At 34.9% G+C, this 14,607-nt stretch overlaps 1 protein-coding gene across 12 annotated transcripts in view; it reads right to left on the bottom strand.

The window, feature by feature from the left end:
* LOC109113418 (disabled homolog 1-like) overlaps positions 1–14,607 on the bottom strand; it is a 108,587-nt gene that overhangs the window by 63,839 nt on the left and 30,141 nt on the right. The gene's annotated exons all lie outside the window — the stretch shown is intronic.

Here is a 14,607-nt window from a genome sequence, read left to right as displayed (position 1 = left end):
TTGATGAATTTTGCATATCTGCAGCACATCTCCTCCTCCCTCTATCCACTATCATCTCAAAATGCCATTACTTTTCCCGCGATCAGCACAATCTGGACCTTGCAGCTGACAAAAATACCAAGCGATATTCTAATAACCTGTATTTATCCCAGCCCACATCCTCATATTTCTAACACTGTGTTCTGTTTGAGCAGTTAGATCTTTAATCTCAGTCTAGTTGTTGAGGTCCAGCTGGAGTTTGTCTGCATGAGCCTGCGGGGTTGTTCGAAGCCGGGGGGTTTAAAATCAACCTAGATCTTTGAAAACCCTCCCTAACCCCCAGATGCCCCACGTTTGGTGCCATATTCGCAGCTCAGAATGAAGGTCAAGACTGCTACATGTGTGTGACTGTAATTGCAGGTATGTCAGGCCCGAGGCATGATGGGGAAAGGTTGGTTTCTAAGTAACAACGCTGTGTCCAGGTCTGGTGTGAGGCGATAGGAGGGATGAAAGCTGAATATTTTTTTGAGCTTTCACATCAAAGTGGACGTCAATCAGCCAATCATGGCTTAGAAAGTTCATGTGGTTCCTCCCACACCTTCATCACAAAGCCTATAACTGGATAACTGGACTGGCCAATCGATGAGCCTCCAAGGATGTAGACCAATTAACTGGCTCACGCTCAGTGAAGCAAAGACAAACAGACCCAATTAGGTTTGAGCCTGCAGTTTGATCAATGGAGAAAGGCAAACAGACACTTGCCAGGACACACATAAACTTGCTTAGGCTTAATTGATAGCATATACAAGATGAATGGTGAAAGGGAAACATGCTTAACAGTCAAAAAAATGATCAGGAAGACAGGCAGATCTTACTGACAGCAATAATCATTCAGTCAAACCAGCGACCTCCATAACCACCCCCTTTGTGTGTCTGTCTCCCTTTAACATCAGGGCATTTCTCTTTCTTGCACATTACTTCACTCTTAGTTCTTTTATTGTTCCTATTTTTACTATTGTTATCAATAGTATCTTATGTTGACCTTGTTTCTACATTCTCCTCCATGTTCTCCATTGTTGCAACGCTCTCCACTTATAAGGAGGGGTCAAGAATTAAATACTCAAACAGGGTGGGATGCACCAGTGTTGGGGAAGCTACAGTACCTTGAAACTGTAGCTTGCAAAGCAACAAGCTAATCATAATTTAAAGGACCGCAAGTGATCTTTCACAGGCGATCTGACCAAACATAACACAGAATCTGCCATTTTTGTCTGATAAACAAACCTGACAGGAGAGTAGATTAACATTGATGGACCTAAACTTAAAAAAATGGTATATTTACATTTTTCCGCAGTTAAAACAAGATACCTTCTGATTAGGGCTGAACGATTAATTGCCTTTGCGATAATATTGCAATATGAAAAAACATGATTTTTCAACCGCAGAGGCTGTGATTACACTCGGTCACTTGACACGCAAGAGTAAAGAGGTGTGTTCGACTTGAGGATCGATCATGTAAGACATCAAAGTACGGCGAGAGAAAGCATAAAGAGACATCCACTCTCTTATAGCTCTCGCATTACTTTGATGACACACACCGATCGGTCTAAGCAGCGCTGCTTCAAGGAGAACACATCTAAGCAGTCTTCAGAGGAATCATCAAGTTGGCACGCTACAGTGTTGCCCAAAAAAAAAAAACGGAACCCCTACAAAAAAAAAAAAAAAAAAACTTGTATTTTACCCCCTGGAATGCAATTTTTACCAGTGGACCCCCCTCAAAACTAGTTTTGAGTAGCAATTGGGTGGGTTTTGATGTGAAAACCTGGCAACCCTGGCATGCCACATGCGGAAATGTTTGAAATCGTATATATATAAACGTACTTCAAAACGGCACATGGAAATTACTCAAGCAATAACAGTGTTACTGTGCATTGCAGTCCACATGTTTACATACATATATATATATATATATAATTAAATGTATATATATATATATATATATATATATATATATATATATAATATATATATATACACAGTGTGGTTAAACCAACATATATATATATATATATATATTATGCATATCTATATATATATATTCTATATATATATATATGTCTTACGTTAACCGACAGTGTTTAAAAAGTGCAGTCCACATGGTTTATTACTGACTTTGAATTACCTAAATGTGGTTACACCAGATTTGTTTTTATATTTCTGCAATCTTCTTTAGTTTGTATGATTTGTTACTGACTTTCATATTAATGTTTACACCAGGCTTATTTGTCAGTGCTTTTTGTTGTCAAAATTATTACATGCTTAAAAGGTTGAAAGTTCAACAAATCAGTCAATATACTACTGTGATTGTAGTTGTTAAATAAAAATGTCATTCATATCAATTCATGCTTCACATAATTTCAGCATAACATATAGGCCTGGCCTACAGAAAAGAACATTTATGTTTAATCTATCTAATATTGTGTGGTCATACTATACAATGATTTAAAACATAACAAAGATCAATAAAAAAAAACATAAAAATAAATCGCAACCGCAATATTGGTAAAAAAAATCGCAATATTGGTAAAAAAAAAAAAAAATCTAATTTAGATTATTTTCTAAAATCATTCAGCCCTACTTCTGATGTTCATTCATGTTTATTTCAAGCAATAATTAGAAAAGAGGAAGAGATGATTGGTTCACGTGCTTCTTGAACTAAGGCACTACAGCAATCTGGCACTACACATTGAAGAGCCACAAAACAGTATTTATTGTTTGAATTTCTTTAAAAATTACAAAATTTAAAAGCTGACACTTTGTTTCACACTAAAAAAAATAACCTTGTTTGTGGGTGCATTGTCAGTTTCCTTTTTGCTCTGCAATGTATTTTTAGCTATGTGAGAACATGATGTTTGGCATGAGAGCACTATGGCTTGTCGGACATAGCAACAATAACTAAGGAGGTCAGGTTTTTGTGAAGGGTCAATTATGGGTGTACTCACACTAGGCGATCTTAACTCGAGCACGTTTGACTGCCAAAGCCCGGTCTGTTTGATTATTGTGATCGCATGGTTCGTTTAGCCATCCCTGACTCAGTTAGAAGAGGTGGGCCAGAGCACAATTCAGTTGGGCTCATTACGAATGTAGTGTGAGTGCTAACTGCACCCAAGCACAGCACTTCTGATAATTGCAGCACAATTGCGTGAACATTTCTGAGCGGCAAAAGCAATAGATATGTTAAGCAATATATTGTGAGAGGGCCATGTGTCACCGTGTCCCAAAAAACTCGAAATAATAAACCACAAAGTTAACAAAATGAGAGAGAGTGCTTGGCACACATGCTATTGGAAACTTCCTATTCCCCACTTCGAGCTTGTCACATTTAAGTGATTTGTTATTGAAAAGAAAAAAATGCAATATTTCATTGATGATCATAAATATTTAATGCTCTAGATAGTCAGCTTGCTGATGATTTTGGAATTTTGGTCAAATACATGCTTATTTCACTCTTTATAATACATACAATATGCTTAAAATGATTGTTCATATATATAAATAGCCACTACTTAAACGACAAGACAAGGTGATAGTTGTTGTTGGGGAAAAAAAACTAATAAAGAATAGCATTGACAGCAGTTCATGTCCAATTTCTGATTCGAAAACTCATATTTTACGATAATTCTGACAGGACTTGAAGGCAGCATAAAGCATGCAGACTCAAACATAAAGTGCAATGTGAGTGTAGGCCAACGGGGGAGTGGAGAGGGGGGACAATTGCACTCGGGCTCAGTTCAATGCAACTGTGCCTAGTGTGAGTACACCCCAAGATGTCAGCATTCTGAACCTGATTCATAATGTCTTTGTTAGCACACCCACCTCCCATGCCAGATTATGCTGATTCTAAATACCATTTGAAGCTGAGAGAGTAGGACCAGTTACATTGGTGCCATGACCCGGATGGGGGAAAGTTTAGGTGGGTGAGTGTAATAGAGGCCAAATGAGACCTTGGCAGGTAAACCTTACTCTCAGGACCTCAAGAGGCACACTAGAAACTGATGCTGTGGCCTTTAACATCCTTGTTAGTGCACCAGCCTCCTATACCAGTTGATATTGGTTTAAATCCCGCTTGGAGTGAAGAGAGTAGGTCAAGTTACATTGGTCTTGTTATGCGAATGGAAGTGAGGTTTAAGGGGGTAATTGTAATAGAGGTCAGACAAGACCTGTGCAGGTAAACCTCACATTTGGGGCCTAAAGCGGAGCACTAAAACCTGATGCCGTGGTTTTTAACATCCTTGTTAGTGCAACCGCCTCCCATGCCAGGCGATGCTGATTTGAATACACCTTGGAGCACTGGATGGGGTAGAGGTTCAGGTCAGCGAGTGTAGTGGAGGTCAGATGAGACATCTGCAGGTTAACCTTACTCTCACAGTATCAAGAGGTACACTAAAAACTGGGCTTTGGTCTTTTGTGTCCTTGTTAGCACATCTGCCTACAGTGCCAGATGATGCTATTTTGAAGCCTGTTTGGAGAGGTGCGAAGATCTGTTCCACAAGGCTTGTAGCAACGTAGAGACATTTGAAATTCTAAATGACAACTCTGGCCAAAACCTGAGGTAATTTACACAAGACAGACATGTGGAGAGGAACTTAGCAATTTGTGTGTATAGTGTACCAAATATGCACATACAGTATGAGATGGCCGGCATTCCTCCAATCTGTGGTATATTATGGACTGTCCTGCTAGTCACCAAGCAACTGCACAATCATTAATCTATAGGAGTGGTGAAGAAAATTGCTCTGGGCTTCTAGTGCAACATATATCAATAACACTGACACAATATGACATGCTAAAGTAATAGATGAGCTATAATGAATAGCAGTCTACGTCCTTCACATGCATAACACATACATTAAGCAGCTGACGAAGAGGAGAATGTGATTCATGAAAAATGATGAATTAACAACTCCTCGAAGGTCACCGCACACATGATGGAAGGAACTCACTCATCTTTTTTTCATTCAATGAACAGCCTCCAAAGTTGTTCTGAAGCCCACTGACTTTCATTATATGGATAAAAATAGTTGAAACATTCTTCAAAAATATTGTCTTTTGTGCTCTAAAAAATAAAGAATGTTATATGGGTTTGGATTGACATGAAGGTGATAATTTTTTTATGTGAACTAGTACTTTAACCCATGCTCTGACTCTAACTCTGACAGTTTGTGGAGAGCTCTGGAAAGCTGATAACTTTCAGCTGTCCCTCAGCGGCAGGAATGGGAAGGATAAACACTCATTTATTTTGCCCAGTTCAGACCGCTGCACCTGCAATGCCGCTTATTATTACTGCCTACCTCAGGGACTGAACTTTGGCGGTAAAGAACTGACCGTATGAGTGTGTGGGTGGGGTATATCTGTGTCAAAAGGCTGCCAACTATACTGTCCAAGCATAGATGTCTTGAAATGAGCTCCAGCTTTCTACCCTTTCAGGGCTCCAAAGTCCTCATTCAGGCTGAGGACAGCTCGCGGTTTCTTGGAGAGAAGTCTGGATATCATCCACTTCCATGGCTCTTCAAAATGAGGGAACTCTGGCAGCCAGCTACAGTGAGCTGCTGACATAAGGTCTAATTGAAGGAGGGCACAGGAGCTTGAACTGCTATGTGCAGTTTCAACTGTAATCCCCACAACTAGGAATCCCAGAAACCAGAGTCTGCACAATTTCAAAGAGAATCATTTCTGGAAACGCATCAAATTCGGAAAGAAGCATCTATGATAAGAAATAAATAAATCTGAAAATATAAGATTAGAAATAAAAGTTTGTGATATAAACATAGATATATATGAAGATTTCAGATGCAAAAGCCTCTAAGTACATCTGACGTTTTTTCTTTAAAATTAGCATTTCTTTCTGGCTATTATGTATAGGTTTCTATGTAAGTACTGGTATTTCTGAACGGGTTGAGGCTGGGATTTAGCGCATTTGAAGTAAAAAGTACTTAATGAAAATATACTATGTGTGGAGAGCATTCACTCAGTATCGTTATGTCATTTTTGACCAAGATGGCTTTTAGAGGCTTTTGCAGTGGAACTGTTCATACATGCATGTATGTATGTGTGTGTGTGTGTGTGTGTGTGTGTGTGTGTGTGTGTGTGTGTGTGTCATGATTAATCACATCCTAAATAAAAGTTCTTGATTACATAATATATGTGTGTGTACGGTGTATATTGATTATGTATATATAAATACACACACATGTATGTATATATTTAAGAAAAATGTTGTTTATATTTTAAATATATTTATAGGTAAAATAAATTATATGAATATAAATATATACATGTAATACATGTAAATATTTTAAAAATATATACTGTATGTGTGTGTGTGTGTGTGTGTGTGTGTGTGTGTAATTATACATAATAAGTACACAGTACACACACATATATTATTAATGATTAATCGTTTGACAGCACACATCTTTTCACAATTCTCTGTACATAATAGAATTATGTTTAATCAGGTCCTGAATTTCGTTGCGGGACTGCGCATATATCGCATTACCCATTCCAGCATTCGACTTTAAAATAAGAGAAATTGCTGCAAAACATTTATTCAATATAGCGTGTAGGTTAGATAAGTAAATAAATCCACACAAACCATCAGATGAAAACAGCGTGAGTGATTCAGCTGTATCACGTCCTCTCTCTTTGACTTTCTCTTCACATCGGTGCATCTAGAGCTGCTGCATGCTGCGATACAAGACTTTAGCTCGCATTTCAGTACAGTTGACAGAATTGTCAATTGCCTAATCGGTCATTGTTGCATCTTCACAAAAATGTATTATTTCCACTTCTTTTCAAGCCATTCGGTACTCGTGCTCTCCAGAGGCGCTTTTCTGTACACTCACAGTCACATCCAAAGTGCATGCTGCGAGTACCAAATTGAGAAAGCACTGTCGGTTTTGTCTTAAGTTAATGTAAACAGTTGCGAAATAAAACGCATGTGTAAGCTATCAATATTGGATCCGTGAAATAGGTCTTGTGACAGCAGCCTATAATAAAGCTGTGCCGTCTGTCATTAATGTTAATCAAACAACAAAAGACAGAGAAAATTCCTCACTGCTCTTGACTATAAATAATGTTTTGTTGAATAACTTTTAATATTAATTTACAGTTTATTCTTTTTTTTGTAGCCTATTTAAAACACGTTCATATTTTAGAAAATGTAGTTAATATTTGCATCATTAAAGGGATACTCCATCCCAAAATGAAAATTTTGTCATTAATCACTTACCCCTACGTCGTTCCAAACCCGTAAAAGCTTTGTTCGTCTACGGAACACAATTTAAGATATTTTGGATGAAAACCGGGAAGCTTGTGACTGTCCCATAGACTGCCAAATAAATAACAGTGTCAAATATGAAAGTCATATGAAAAGCATCGTCAGAACGAAGAAAACAAAAATAATGACTATACGAGAATACTTTTTGTACACGAAGAAAACAAAAATAATGACTTTATTCAACTCAATTCCTCTCCTCTGTGTCTCTCCAAATCAGCATAGCACCATGTTGGCAATTCTGAGCATTATGCAGGCACACACACACACACACACACACACACACATATATATATATATATATATATATATATACATATACAAATTATTATTATATAGGAGACAGAAGCTGTGTATTATTATTATTACAAATCTGTATTATTATGGCTGATACAGGATATAATATAGGATGATGATGTTGATGATGTTTTTTATTATTTTCTATACATATTTTATTGTGTATGCTTTTTATTTTTTTCGCAGTCATGAAAAAAATGAAGAAAAAAAAAGTAAAATATTTAGAAAATAAGAATTTCTCATATAAATTTTAAATCATAGAAATTGTCTATACACTGAAAAAGGGTCACCATTTTCCCAGCACTAAACTGTAAAATATTTAGGGAATGAAGCAATGATCCATAGAGAATGAACTAATGAAGTAGCAAATCAGAAACTGGCCAATGAATTGCAAGAACAATTAGGTAAATTAGCAATCAAAAACACATTAAAATATAATGTGCTATAGACCAAAGAGCAAACCTTATATATAATCTGTGATATGTATATTCAATATTATATAGGGCTAGCAAAATGTTGGGGAGGAGGATAATATTCTGTCTGAACTCACACTGTGTATTGAAAGAACTATTCAAAATGAGGCTAGGCTAGGCGAGGCGAGGCGAGGCGGGGAGGGGGAGAGAAGGGAAGGGAAGGGAAGGGAAGGGAAGGGAAGGGAAGGGAAGGGAAGGCAAGGGAAGGGAAGGGAAGGGAAGGGAAGTGGGAATGGAGGAAAGGAAAGGAAAGGAAAGGAATAGGATAGGATAAAATATAAAAGAAAACTATATAATAAAAAAGGAAAGGAAAGGAAAGGAAAGGAAAGAGGAAAAAGGAAAGGAAAGGAGAAAGGAAGAAAGAAAGGAAAGGAAAGGAAAGGAAAGGAAAGGAAAGGAAAGGAAAGGAAAGGAAAGGAAAGGAAAGGAAAGGACATGTGGCTCTGCATTTAACCTATCCAAGTGTACATACACAGCAGTGAGTAGCAAAAAAATCACACATGCACACATACCCCATCAACACACACCTGGAGCTGTGGGCACCTGGGAAGCAGTTGGGGGTTCGGTGCCTTGCACAATGGTCTCACCTCGTGGTATTGAAGGTGGAAGAGAGCACTGGTCACTCACTCCCACAACGACAACTCCTGCCGATACGATACTAAAACCAACTCTCTAACCATTAGGCTACAAAATAAATAAGCTTATACATATATATTCTGATTTCTTCTAAACTAAACTAAACTAAACTAAACTAAACTAAACTAAACTAAATCAAATCTACTGTAATAAGCTAAAATAAAATAAATAAGCTTATACATATATATTCTGATTTGTTATAAGGCTATTATATATTTATGTTTAACTACTGTAAAACTAATTTTACCAAACAAATCTGAAATGATACAAAGAAAAAAAACTGGTTTAATCTCAGAAAGAGATAGAAAGAACACAACTATCTTACACACTGTCTCTCGCACACACACACACACACACACACACACACACACACACACACACACACACACACACACACACACACACACACACTTTATTACTACTGGGCTGGCATCTCCCTGTGGCATTGTGTCAATGCCAGAAACCTCACATCGCCTAATGACTCCCTACAAGACTTTTCATTTTCTTACAACACAGCTCCAGTCTTTATTGAATTAAAGCTGCTGCTGCCTACTTTAAAGTCCCTCTCTGTCTTCTCTCTCTCTCTTCCTATTATTTTCTTCATGCTCTCTGTTTTGCCTTTTATCTCTCTGTTTTCTTTCTCCGTTTCTTTTCTTCTGCATCAAACAGAGATCAATATAAATCCATACAAGGTACTGGTTCTTCAGTACGTAGGTCAATACATTAAATTCAATTTAAAATTAAATATTGTAACTTTACTACTTTCCATGGTATTGTCAGTACTGAGTAAGAAATGAAGTTTATAAGAATTAACTTGAAGAAGTGAGTAAGTTGATTAGAAAAAAAGATTTAATAATAAGCCCTCCATGGCTAAATATGAATGCAAATTAAGGCCTAAATATATAATGTACAAAAATTATTAATATAATCATGCAGTGACAATATAATTTATATTGAAAGCTACATTTTATTGTCTTTTATTTCTATGTATTTTAAATAATGGATGTTTTTCATTTTTTAGTTATGTATTAATTTATTTATTTAGTTTAACCCTCCACTGTAATTAATAAGTATAGCTTCTATCAAATTCGTTTTTATCACACTGGGATAAATGCTATGGTGCTAGTAGAATTCAGTCTGTTTGGTGTTGTAAACCTCTTTTTGTGTGATTTATTTATCCTTCAAGATGAAAATGGAAATTAATTAATGTTCCTTCTGAGACCAGAAGCGATAGTCGTATTGTTGTTTGAAGTTGCTTAAAAATGTTGAGTTCATTAGACTTCAAAGAATCGCACAGTTTCAAGCCTCGGCCGAATTTAAATCTGATAGATCTTAAATCCCCTCAAGTGAGATGCAGTCGAGAGACAACAACAGAAGACAGAAGCCGTGCGCGCAGATACACACGTGCACTTACAACGTGTCTAAAAATGTTATTGATGTAGGTCACTGCTGACAAAAGCACTAAGCACACAGAGTTCATTTACTGTTCTCTCAACACACATGACATGATACTGACTTCACCGAACATAAAACCGACTGCAGCTTCATCTATCGATTCACTCTAACGACCGTGTTCATTCGCTCTCTTCTTAAGAGTGAGAAGAAAGGCAGAAATAAAGAAGCTTCTGCTAATCTTATTAGATTGATGGGTGAGAAAACATCAAAGTGTGTGAGATATCCATCAGCAAGCATGTGAGTGCATCTAATCAGCCTTCTGTAGAATGGACAAAATGGGCCAGTTCTCCACAGGGCGCACTGTATTCAGACAAGCACCAAATTTAGAGGTTCAGTGTGCATGTGTGTGCTTGTTTGTGCTATACATGTGACGGCCTGGTTTCTGAAAATATGACCCAAATATTAACTATTTTATTAGTTGCTGTGAAGTTGTTATATAACTAAATTGAGAGCAATGGCACATAATCTCTTATTTAAAACAAACCCTGGATTGTATTGGTACATCGATGCAAATTTTTATTCCATGGCACAAGAATGTTATCATTTTCATTTACCATGGTATTTACACACTACTCAAAGGTAACTGTATGTTCAAAAAGTAAAAAAAAAAAAGTCATACATATTACCATTATTATTTTTATTTTGATTAATGAAAATAGATTAGATATTAGATATAAATTAGATATCAATAAGATTAGATGCTATATTACTACTAGTAATAATAACAATAATTAGTAATATTAATTAATTAATACTTTATTATTATTATTATTATTAGTACTATTATTGTTGTTGTTGTAACTACTAATACTATTATTATCATTGGATTTAATTTATTACTGTAATTATTATTAATTTATTTGTTTGTATTTAATATTTATATTATAATATTATTATTAGTAGTATTTAATTAATAATTTATTTATTATTATTTTTATTAAATGCAATTATTACAGTAATTATTCTTAATTTATTTGTTAGCATTTAATCTTAATATAATAATATAAGTAGTAGTAGTATTTAATTAAATAATAATGTATTATTATTATAATTATATTCAAGATTAGAATAATAATAACAATAATATAACATTTATGTAAGTACAATAATAAATAGTATGTACAATATTGAATGCTATTTAATTAATGCAGAATATATTGAATTATATATATATATATATATATATATATATATATATATATATATATTTTAATTTCTCTAAAAAATTTCACTTCAATGTATGGCAACATGGTCTGATAAAACTTGAGAAATATATGTAGAAAAGTAAATGATTCTGTAACTGACAATAAATACAACTAATTAGAATTTTGCCAGGTGTACAAGTTTGTGCGCGTGTGTGTGATTATGTGACAGTATGATTCATTTGTCATTTTATACAGTCATACGTTTCTCTGCAGTGTTCCTGACCCCTGTGGAGAGAATCCACACAAATCAATTCAGAAGGACAGACGGGAGAGACAGAGAGGTCCCATAAACCTCAGACTGTCAGATCACATCCACTGAAAACTATCATCAGTCCTGGACGATACACGTTTCATCGTACATCTCCAACAGACAACTAACAGCAAATATCAGGCCTCGACCTGAGCTAACTCAATACACACATCAGCAGTACATTGATATATGTTCACTGCACACACAGAGACATGAAGTAAAAGACAGATAGGACAGAGAGAAAAAAAAAAAACGTTTTTTTTTTTTAGCCTTTTTTCTTCCACTGTTTTAATTATCTTTAATCTTCTTAAGTCATGCCCCAGCAATTTAATATTATTACTTTTTTTCTTAAACATGATGCAAGTAATTTAGCAGTACAGACTAGTGATCTCACATCCATGAACGAATCATTCTTTAAAGTACCCCATTATGGATTTTTGAAAATTACCTTTCATGCAGTGTGTCACGCAGTTCTAAGTGAATGAAAACATCCCGCAAAATTTTAAATCTGAAAGTGCACCGTGTAAAAAGTTATTGTCTCTCAAATAAAAGAGTCAACTCTGAATCATTAAAACGAGTCATTTTTAAAACAAATCCCAAGCCTTATGTTGACGTCAACATGAAACATTAGTATATTGCCCGCCCACTTCTTCTTCTTTCCTCCTTCTTAATAAAAAAAAAAAAACATTCATTACCACAAGGTGCCGCTTTTGGAGCAGTAAAAATAATGGTTTCTCCTGTAACGCTGTACACAAAGCAGCACTGCGCTCACCAACGCTGCTTTATCAGGCATTACAGGCATGATGAAATGACAATGAGACCAACTGAACCAGTCACCACAAGGTCCCCCTTTTGAACAATTAAAAAAAAAAAAAATTAAAAAAATTCCCATAAATCAAAAGAACTTCAAACAAAAGAATTCAAACAAAGAAAAGTATCAGACTTTCCATTAATACTACTGACCTCAATCAGAAGAACTTCAAACTACTGTTTTCAAACAGGTTTCCTGAACATTCTCCTCATCTGTTATTGGCCAGATAAACAGACAGCCACGCCCCTAAACTCATGCTATTGAGTGAGTCATTTTTGGAAATCAGTTTTTTAAAGGATAAATTCACTTCCAGAAGGAAAAATAAAATCCTGATAATGTACTCACCCCCATGTCATCCAAGAAATTAAGTTTTTAAGAAAACATTCCAAGACAATCTATCAATCCATCAGTAAGAAAGGACGAAAAAGAAAAAAGGACGAAAAGAAAATATACATGTACATTATTATCTGCTTTTCCTTCTTATGCAACTAATTTGTCATCGCAATAAGAAATATAAAACAAAAACAAAAAAACAACAAGAATCAAATGAGATGTTGCTGTGAGCCTGAAGGAATTAAACAACAATTATGCAAACTGTGCTAGATACTGAGCTTTATATGCATCATTTCAAAGCCCCCATCCCTCATACACATTCACAGTTCAGTGTTCAGCTGAGGATGGGAAGGCAAATTCCCACTGAGTGTTTAATGTAACTTCTCTGTTTGGGATCAAGTTCACATTTATATGCCTCATCAAATGGCTTCTCTGTCTCAGGCAAAATTCAGAAGTGTGAGAGAAACATTCATCCTTCAGTAATTAGAACCCTGCTGTCACCATAACTCATGCGCTCATGCGCACTTTATATTTGCAGTCAACATGAACTATTTTATTAGCCAATTTGATGCATTTTGGAGTGAAAATGATATCTAATAAAAGAAATGTGGGGCGGGACTTGATTTTATCCTCAAATATTGATTGGATTGTGCAAAGTGGGTGTTAGAGTACATACTGTACCAGCATGACTAAATAGTTAGCATTAATGCTAAAAGAATCAAATGTTAATAAGCGTTTCTCTGTGTGTGTTCATGGAGTTGACTAAAACACTTAAGTAACAGGTGATCTGTCAATGACTGTGGCAACCCTGAGGCATCGCCTGAGGCAGCAATGACCCTTGTGCTCCCACAATGCCCTGTTCTTCTGTTCCCTCCAAATCCCCTTTCCCTCCCTCCCTGCTGTCACTTTCAATTGAAGCAGTCATTCAATAAGACGTCGTGCCCTATACCTCAGTCTCTCGGCTACCTGATCCAGCTGTTCCTCCTACAGATGACTGACTCCTCTCTGATATCTGAGTGTAGTTATTTTAACTCTTGATTTCCTTGATCTAGATTAAATCTGATTAGCAAACTGATTTTGAATTTATGAAATGGCTTGGCATTTTCCTGCTTGATAAATATTTTAGAATAATTAAATAAACTGTTCATTGTAACAGCATAATGCCTTGAAAACATGGCTTTGTGAACTGATACATAATCTGTGCACTTAAATATTGTGTATAAAAATCAATGACAAATATGAGTGCTGTAGATAAAGTTAAGGAAATATATTTTTATGTATATATTTATATATATATGTATATATATATATATATATATATATATATATATATATATATATATATATATATATATAATATATAATATTAGGGCTGTCAAATGATTAATCACGATTAATCACATCCAAAATAAAAGTTTTGTTTACATAATATATGTGTGTAAACTGTGTATATTTATTATGTATATATAAATACACACACATGCATGTATATATTTAAGAAGAATATGTTATGTTTATATATTAAATATATTTATATATAATATAAAATATAAGAATATAAAATATAAATGTATATACATGTAAATATTTTATAATATATATAATTTATGTGTGTGTATATTTATATATACATAATAAATATACCCTGTACACATACATATATTATGTAAACAAAACTTTTATTTTGGATGTGATTAATCGTGATTAATCATTTGACAGCCATAATATATATATATATATATATATATTTATATATATATGTTAAATATTTCCTTTACACCTTATACGAATCCTAGTTTTTTATTTATTTATTTATTTTTTTATTTTTTTTC

This window comes from Cyprinus carpio, chromosome B20 (genome assembly GCF_018340385.1).
Source record: "Cyprinus carpio isolate SPL01 chromosome B20, ASM1834038v1, whole genome shotgun sequence".
In the NCBI taxonomy this organism is placed as follows: Eukaryota; Metazoa; Chordata; class Actinopteri; order Cypriniformes; family Cyprinidae; genus Cyprinus; species Cyprinus carpio.
Note: the sequence above shows the minus strand (reverse complement) of the source record. Positions and strands in the feature narration are given on the sequence as shown.